Below are 7,500 nucleotides of genomic sequence, written 5' to 3'. Positions count from 1 at the left end.
AATTTCCGCCTTTTGCTCAATCGTTTCCCCATTTATAATTAATTTTAAAAATCGGGTTACTCAGTTCTGGTTTACCAGTTCCCTCTTCGGACTTAGTTTTTGGTTAATCATTTCCGGTTCACCAGTTCCCGTTTTGGACTTAGTCTCTGCGGGCCGTTTCTCATCTTTTGGTTCATCAGTTCCCCTCTTTTAATAATTTTTTGGCTGCTTTCGTTTGATCATTTCCCTGCCTTCTGGGTGACTTTTGCCCCTTAGGACTTCATCGCCGCACATTATTTTCGACTTCTGGTTGATCATTTCACCCCTTTTAATCATTTTTGCAACTTTTGGTTAACCATTTCACCCAGCTTCTGGTTAACCATTTCCCCTTTGGGACTTAGTCTCTGAGCATTCTTTTGGGATTCTGGTTAATCATTTGCCAATTTTTAAAAAATGTTGCCGCTTTTGTTTAATGCTTTCTGGTCAACCTTTCCCTCTTTCAGACTTCACCGCGGCACATTGCTTTAGCCTCCTGGTTAATCATTTCACCCCTTTTAATCATTTTTGCAACTTTTGGTTAACCATTTCCCCCAGCTTCTGGTTAACCATTTCCCCTTTGGGACTTGGTCTCTGAGCATTCTTTTGGGATTCTGGTTAATCATTTGCCAATTTTTTAAAAATGTTGCCACTTTTGTTTAATGCTTTCTGGTCAACCTTTCCCTCTTTCAGACTTCACCGCGGCACATTGCTTCAGCCTCCTGGTTAATCATTTCACCCCTTTTAATCATTTTTGCAACTTTTGGTTAACCATTTCCCCCAGCTTCTGGTTAACCATTTCCCCTTTGGGACTTAGTCTCTGAGCATTCTTTTGGGATTCTGGTTAATCATTTGCCAATTTTTAAAAAATGTTGCCACTTTTGTTTAATGCTTTCTGGTCAACCTTTCCCTCTTTCAGACTTCACCGCGGCACATTGCTCCAGCCTCCTGGTTAATCATTTCACCCCTTTTAATCATTTTTGCAACTTTTGGTTAACCATTTCCCCCAGCTTCTGGTTAACCATTTCCCCTTTGGGACTTAGTCTCTGAGCATTCTTTTGGGATTCTGGTTAATCATTTGCCAATTTTTTAAAAATGTTGCCACTTTTGTTTAATGCTTTCTGGTCAACCTTTCCCTCTTTCAGACTTCACCGCGGCACATTGCTTTAGCCTCCTGGTTAATCATTTCACCCCTTTTAATCATTTTTGCAACTTTTGGTTAACCATTTCCCCCAGCTTCTGGTTAACCATTTCCCCTTTGGGACTTAGTCTCTGAGCATTCTTTTGGGATTCTGGTTAATCATTTGCCAATTTTTAAAAAATGTTGCCACTTTTGTTTAATGCTTTCTGGTCAACCTTTCCCTCTTTCAGACTTCACCGCGGCACATTGCTTCAGCCTCCTGGTTAATCATTTCACCCCTTTTAATCATTTTTGCAACTTTTGGTTAACCATTTCCCCCAGCTTCTGGTTAACCATTTCCCCTTTGGGACTTAGTCTCTGAGCATTCTTTTGGGATTCTGGTTAATCATTTGCCAATTTTTAAAAAATGTTGCCGCTTTTGTTTAATGCTTTCTGGTCAACCTTTCCCTCTTTCAGACTTCACCGCGGCACATTGCTTTAGCCTCCTGGTTAATCATTTCACCCCTTTTAATCATTTTTGCAACTTTTGGTTAACCATTTCCCCCAGCTTCTGGTTAACCATTTCCCCTTTGGGACTTGGTCTCTGAGCATTCTTTTGGGATTCTGGTTAATCATTTGCCAATTTTTAAAAAATGTTGCCACTTTTGTTTAATGCTTTCTGGTCAACCTTTCCCTCTTTCAGACTTCACCGCGGCACATTGCTTCAGCCTCCTGGTTAATCATTTCACCCCTTTTAATCATTTTTGCAACTTTTGGTTAACCATTTCCCCCAGCTTCTGGTTAACCATTTCCCCTTTGGGACTTAGTCTCTGAGCATTCTTTTGGGATTCTGGTTAATCATTTGCCAATTTTTAAAAAATGTTGCCACTTTTGTTTAATGCTTTCTGGTCAACCTTTCCCTCTTTCAGACTTCACCGCGGCACATTGCTTCAGCCTCCTGGTTAATCATTTCACCCCTTTTAATCATTTTTGCAACTTTTGGTTAACCATTTCCCCCAGCTTCTGGTTAACCATTTCCCCTTTGGGACTTAGTCTCTGAGCATTCTTTTGGGATTCTGGTTAATCATTTGCCAATTTTTTAAAAATGTTGCCACTTTTGTTTAATGCTTTCTGGTCAACCTTTCCCTCTTTCAGACTTCACCGCGGCACATTGCTTTAGCCTCCTGGTTAATCATTTCACCCCTTTTAATCATTTTTGCAACTTTTGGTTAACCATTTCCCCCAGCTTCTGGTTAACCATTTCCCCTTTGGGACTTAGTCTCTGAGCATTCTTTTGGGATTCTGGTTAATCATTTGCCAATTTTTAAAAAATGTTGCCACTTTTGTTTAATGCTTTCTGGTCAACCTTTGCCTCTTTCAGACTTCCCCGCGGCACATTGCTTCAGCCTCCTGGTTAATCATTTCACCCCTTTTAATCATTTTTGCAACTTTTGGTTAACCATTTCCCCCAGCTTCTGGTTAACCATTTCCCCTTTGGGACTTAGTCTCTGAGCATTCTTTTGGAATTCTGGTTAATCATTTGCCAATTTTTAAAAAATGTTGCCGCTTTTGTTTAATGCTTTCTGGTCAACCTTTCCCTCTTTCAGACTTCACCGCGGCACATTGCTTTAGCCTCCTGGTTAATCATTTCACCCCTTTTAATCATTTTTGCAACTTTTGGTTAACCATTTCCCCCAGCTTCTGGTTAACCATTTCCCCTTTGGGACTTAGTCTCTGAGCATTCTTTTGGGATTCTGGTTAATCATTTGCCACTTTTTAAAAAATGTTGCCGCTTTTGTTTAATGCTTTCTGGTCAACCTTTCCCTCTTTCAGACTTCACCGCGGCACATTGCTTTAGCCTCCTGGTTAATCATTTCACCCCTTTTAATCATTTTTGCAACTTTTGGTTAACCATTTCCCCCAGCTTCTGGTTAACCATTTCCCCTTTGGGACTCAGTCTCTGAGCATTCTTTTGGGATTCTGGTTAATCATTTGCCACTTTTTTAAAAATGTTGCCGCTTTTGTTTAATGCTTTCTGGTCAACCTTTCCCTCTTTCAGACTTCACCGCGGCACATTGCTTTAGCCTCCTGGTTAATCATTTCACCCCTTTTAATCATTTTTGCAACTTTTGGTTAACCATTTCCCCCAGCTTCTGGTTAACCATTTCCCCTTTGGGACTTAGTCTCTGAGCATTCTTTTGGGATTCTGGTTAATCATTTGCCAATTTTTAAAAAATGTTGCCGCTTTTGTTTAATGCTTTCTGGTCAACCTTTCCCTCTTTCAGACTTCACCGCGGCACATTGCTTTAGCCTCCTGGTTAATCATTTCACCCCTTTTAATCATTTTTGCAACTTTTGGTTAACCATTTCCCCCAGCTTCTGGTTAACCATTTCCCCTTTGGGACTTAGTCTCTGAGCATTCTTTTGGGATTCTGGTTAATCATTTGCCAATTTTTAAAAAATGTTGCCGCTTTTGTTTAATGCTTTCCCTGCTTTGTGGTCAAACTTTTCCCCTTTAGGACTTCATCGCCGCACATTATTTTCGAATTCTGGTTAATCATTTCACCCCTTTTAATCATTTTTGCAACTTTTGGTTAACCATTTCCCCCAGCTTCTGGTTAACCATTTCCCCTATGGGACTTAGTCTCTGAGCATTCTTTTGGGATTCTGGTTAATCATTTGCCAATTTTTAAAAAATGTTGCCGCTTTTGTTTAATGCTTTCTGGTCAACCTTTCCCTCTTTCAGACTTCACCGCGGCACATTGCTTTAGCCTCCTGGTTAATCATTTCACCCCTTTTAATCATTTTTGCAACTTTTGGTTAACCATTTCCCCCAGCTTCTGGTTAACCATTTCCCCTTTGGGACTTAGTCTCTGAGCATTCTTTTGGGATTCTGGTTAATCATTTGCCACTTTTTTAAAAATGTTGCCGCTTTTGTTTAATCGTTTCCCTGCTATGTGGTCAACCTTTTCCCCTTTCAGACTTCATCGCCGCGCATTGTTGTCGACTTCTGGTTAATCATTTTTCCCCTTTAAATCTTTTTTTGCCACTTTCGGTTAACCATTTCACCCAGCTTCTGGTTAACCATTTGCCCCATTATACTGAATTTTTCCGCTTTGGTTTAATCATTTCCCTGCTTTCTTGTCAACCTTTTCCCCTTTTGGACTTCGCCGCCGCACTTTGCTTTTGCCTTCTGGTTAAACATTTCTCCCCTTTTAATCCTTTTTCCCACTTTTGGTTCACCAGTTCACCCAGCTTCTGGTTAACCATTTCCCCTTTGGGACTTAAGTCTCTGAGCATTCTTTTGGGATTCTGGTTAACCATTTGCCACTTTTTTAAAAATGTTGCCGCTTTTGTTTAATGCTTTCCCTGCTTTCTGGTCAACCTTTTCCCCTTACGACTTCGCCGCCGCACTTTGCTTTCGCCTTCTGGTTAATCATTTCACCCCTTTTAATCCTTTTTCCCACTTTGGGTTGGACAGTTCACCCAGCTACTGGTTAACCATTTCCCCTTTGGGACTTAAGTCTCTGAGCATTCTTTTGTGATTCTGGTTCACCATTTGTCCCTTTTTAAAAGATATTGCTGCTTTTGATTAAACCTTTCCCTGCTTTGCGGTCGACCTATTCCTCTTTCAGACTTCATCGCCGCACCTTGTTTTCGACATCTGGTTCAACATTTCTCCCCTTTTAATCCTTTTTCCCACTTTTGGTTAAGCAGTTCACCCAGCTTCTGGTTCACCATTTGCCCCTTTTTACTGAATTTTTCTGCTTTTGTTTAATCATTTCCCTGCTTTGCGGTCGACCTATTCCTCTTTCAGACTTCATCGCCGCGCATTGTTTTCGACATCTGGTTCAACATTTCTCCCCTTTTAATCCTCTTTCCCACTTTTGGTTAAGCAGTTCACCCAACTTCTGGTTAACCATTTGCCCCTTCTTACTGAATTTTTCTGCTTTTGTTTAATCATTTCCCTGCTTTATGGTCAACCTTTTCCCCTTTAGGACTTCGCCGCCGCACTTTGCTTTCGCCTTCTGGTTAATCATTTCACAACATTTTAATCCTTTTTCCCACTTTTGGTTAAACAGTTCACCCAGCTTCTGGTTAACCATTTGCCCCTTTGGGACTTAAGTCTCTGAGCATTCTTTTGGGATTCTGGTTCACCATTTGTCCCTTTTTAAAAGATATTGCTGCTTCTGTTTAATCCTTTCCCTGCTTTGCGGTCAACCTTTTCCTCTTTCAGACTTCATCGCCGCGCATTGTTTTCGACATCTGGTTCAACATTTCTCCCCTTTTAATCCTCTTTCCCACTTTTGGTTAAGCAGTTCACCCAACTTCTGGTTCACCACTTGCCCCTTTTTACTGAATTTTTCTGCTTTTGTTTAATCATTTCCCTGCTTTCCGGTCAACCTTTCCCTCTTTCAGACTTAATCGCCGCACATTGTTGTCGACTTCTGGTTGATCAGTTCACCCCTTTTTTATCCTTTTTCCCACTTTGGGTTAAGCAGTTCACCCAGCTTCTGGTTAACCATTTGCCCCTTTGGCACTTAAGTCTCTGAGCATTCTTTTGGGATTCTGGTAAACCATTTGTCCCTTTTTAAAAAATGCTGCTGCTTTTGTTTAATGCTTGCCCTGCTTTGCGGTCGATCATTTCACCCCTTTTAATCCATTTTTGCCACTTTGGGTTAAACAGTTCACACAACTTCTGGTTCACCATTTCACATTTCGGAACTTTTATTCCCACCATTACTTTGGGCTTCTGGTTCATCATTTCACGCTGTTTTACAAATCTTTGCCGCTTCACTTTTAATCCACAAACCGTGGCTCGCTTTCGGGTGGGGGGGGGGGGTAGCGGGTTTGGGCCGGGCACTCGACATCCCGGTGTGCGACCGGGTTCGTTCTGGTACCAGCTCGGTGCCCCTCGTCCTGCTCTTGCCGCGGAAGCAAACCAGACGACCGTCGGTCTCACGCCCGAGGGGAGAGGAGGCGGAAAGCGGTTTGCAGCCTTTCGCTGTACCTCCGGCGGGCAGCGCCGCACCTCCGAGTGCTCGGTACCGTTCGCTGCACCTCGTCCGGCCGCACGCAGCGAGCCAAACCCGGAGGAAATCGGCCTGTGCCTTCTCGAGATATGGGCCTCCGGGTGGGACGGACAAACCGGGGCCCCGAGCTCGCTTTCGGCGGCCCGGCACTCGACTTCCCGGTGTCCGAACGTGATCCTTCCGGTACCCTTCGGTGCCCCTTGCCCGACTCTAGCTCCCGTGCTGAAGCGGAGTCGGTCGGCCTGACGGCCTGCCGAGTTAACCAGCGGAAAGCGGTGCGCAGCCTTTCGCTTGCAGCTCCGGCGGGCAGCGCCGCACCTCCGGCTGCTCAGTGCCGTCCGCTGCTCCCCTTCCGGCTGCACGCAGCGAACCATACCCGGAGGAAATCGGCCTCGGCCTTCCGGAGATATGGGCCTGCGAGTGGGACCAATAAATCGGTGCACATTTCCGGCTCGGTTTCCGGCCTCGGCACTATCAGTTCACGCCGTCCGACCGACGTCGTTCTGGCACGGTTCCGTTGCTCCTTGATCCGGTCCAGCCACGGTAATCAGCCGAAGATGGTGGGGGGGACACATTGCCCGCCGAGTTAGCCGGAGGAAATCGGCCTCGGACTTCCTCAGATATCAGCCTCCGGGTGGGACAGACAAACCGGGGACCCGAGCACGCTTTCGGCGGCCCGCTGGTCGACTTCCCGGTGTGCGACCGGGTTCGTTCCGGTACCGTTCGCTGCCCCTCGTCCTGCTCTAGCCGCGGAAACAAACCCGACGACCGTCGGTCTCACGCCCGCGGAGGGAGGTGGCGGAAAGTGGTTTGCAGCCTTTCGCTGTACCTCCGGCGGGCAGCGCCCGACCTCCGAGTGCTCGGTACCGTCCGCTGCGCCTGGTCCGGCCGCACACAACGAGCCATACCCGGTGGAAATCGGCCTGTGCCTTCCAGAGATATGGGCCTCCGGGTGGGACGGACAAACCGGGGCCCCGTGCTCGCTTTCGGCGGCCCGCTAGTCGACTTCCCGGTGTGCGACCGGGTTCCTTCCGGTACCGTTCGCTGCCCCTCGTCCTGCTCTAGCCGCGGAAACAAACCCGACGACCGTCGGTCTCACGCCCGCGGAGGGAGGCGGCGGAAAGTGGTTTGCAGCCTTTCGCTGTACCTCCGGCGGGCAGCGCCCGACCTCCGAGTGCTCGGTACCGTCCGCTGCGCCTGGTCCGGCCGCACACAACGAGCCATACCCGGTGGAAATCGGCCTGTGTCTTCCGGAGATATGGGCCTCCGGGTGGGACGGACAAACCGGGGCCCCGAGCGGTGGCACCCTGCTCGCTTTCGGCGGCCCGGCAC

This window comes from Heptranchias perlo, unplaced genomic scaffold (genome assembly GCF_035084215.1).
Source record: "Heptranchias perlo isolate sHepPer1 unplaced genomic scaffold, sHepPer1.hap1 HAP1_SCAFFOLD_1502, whole genome shotgun sequence".
Taxonomy (NCBI): Eukaryota; Metazoa; Chordata; class Chondrichthyes; order Hexanchiformes; family Hexanchidae; genus Heptranchias; species Heptranchias perlo.
This window is presented reverse-complemented; position numbering follows the sequence as displayed.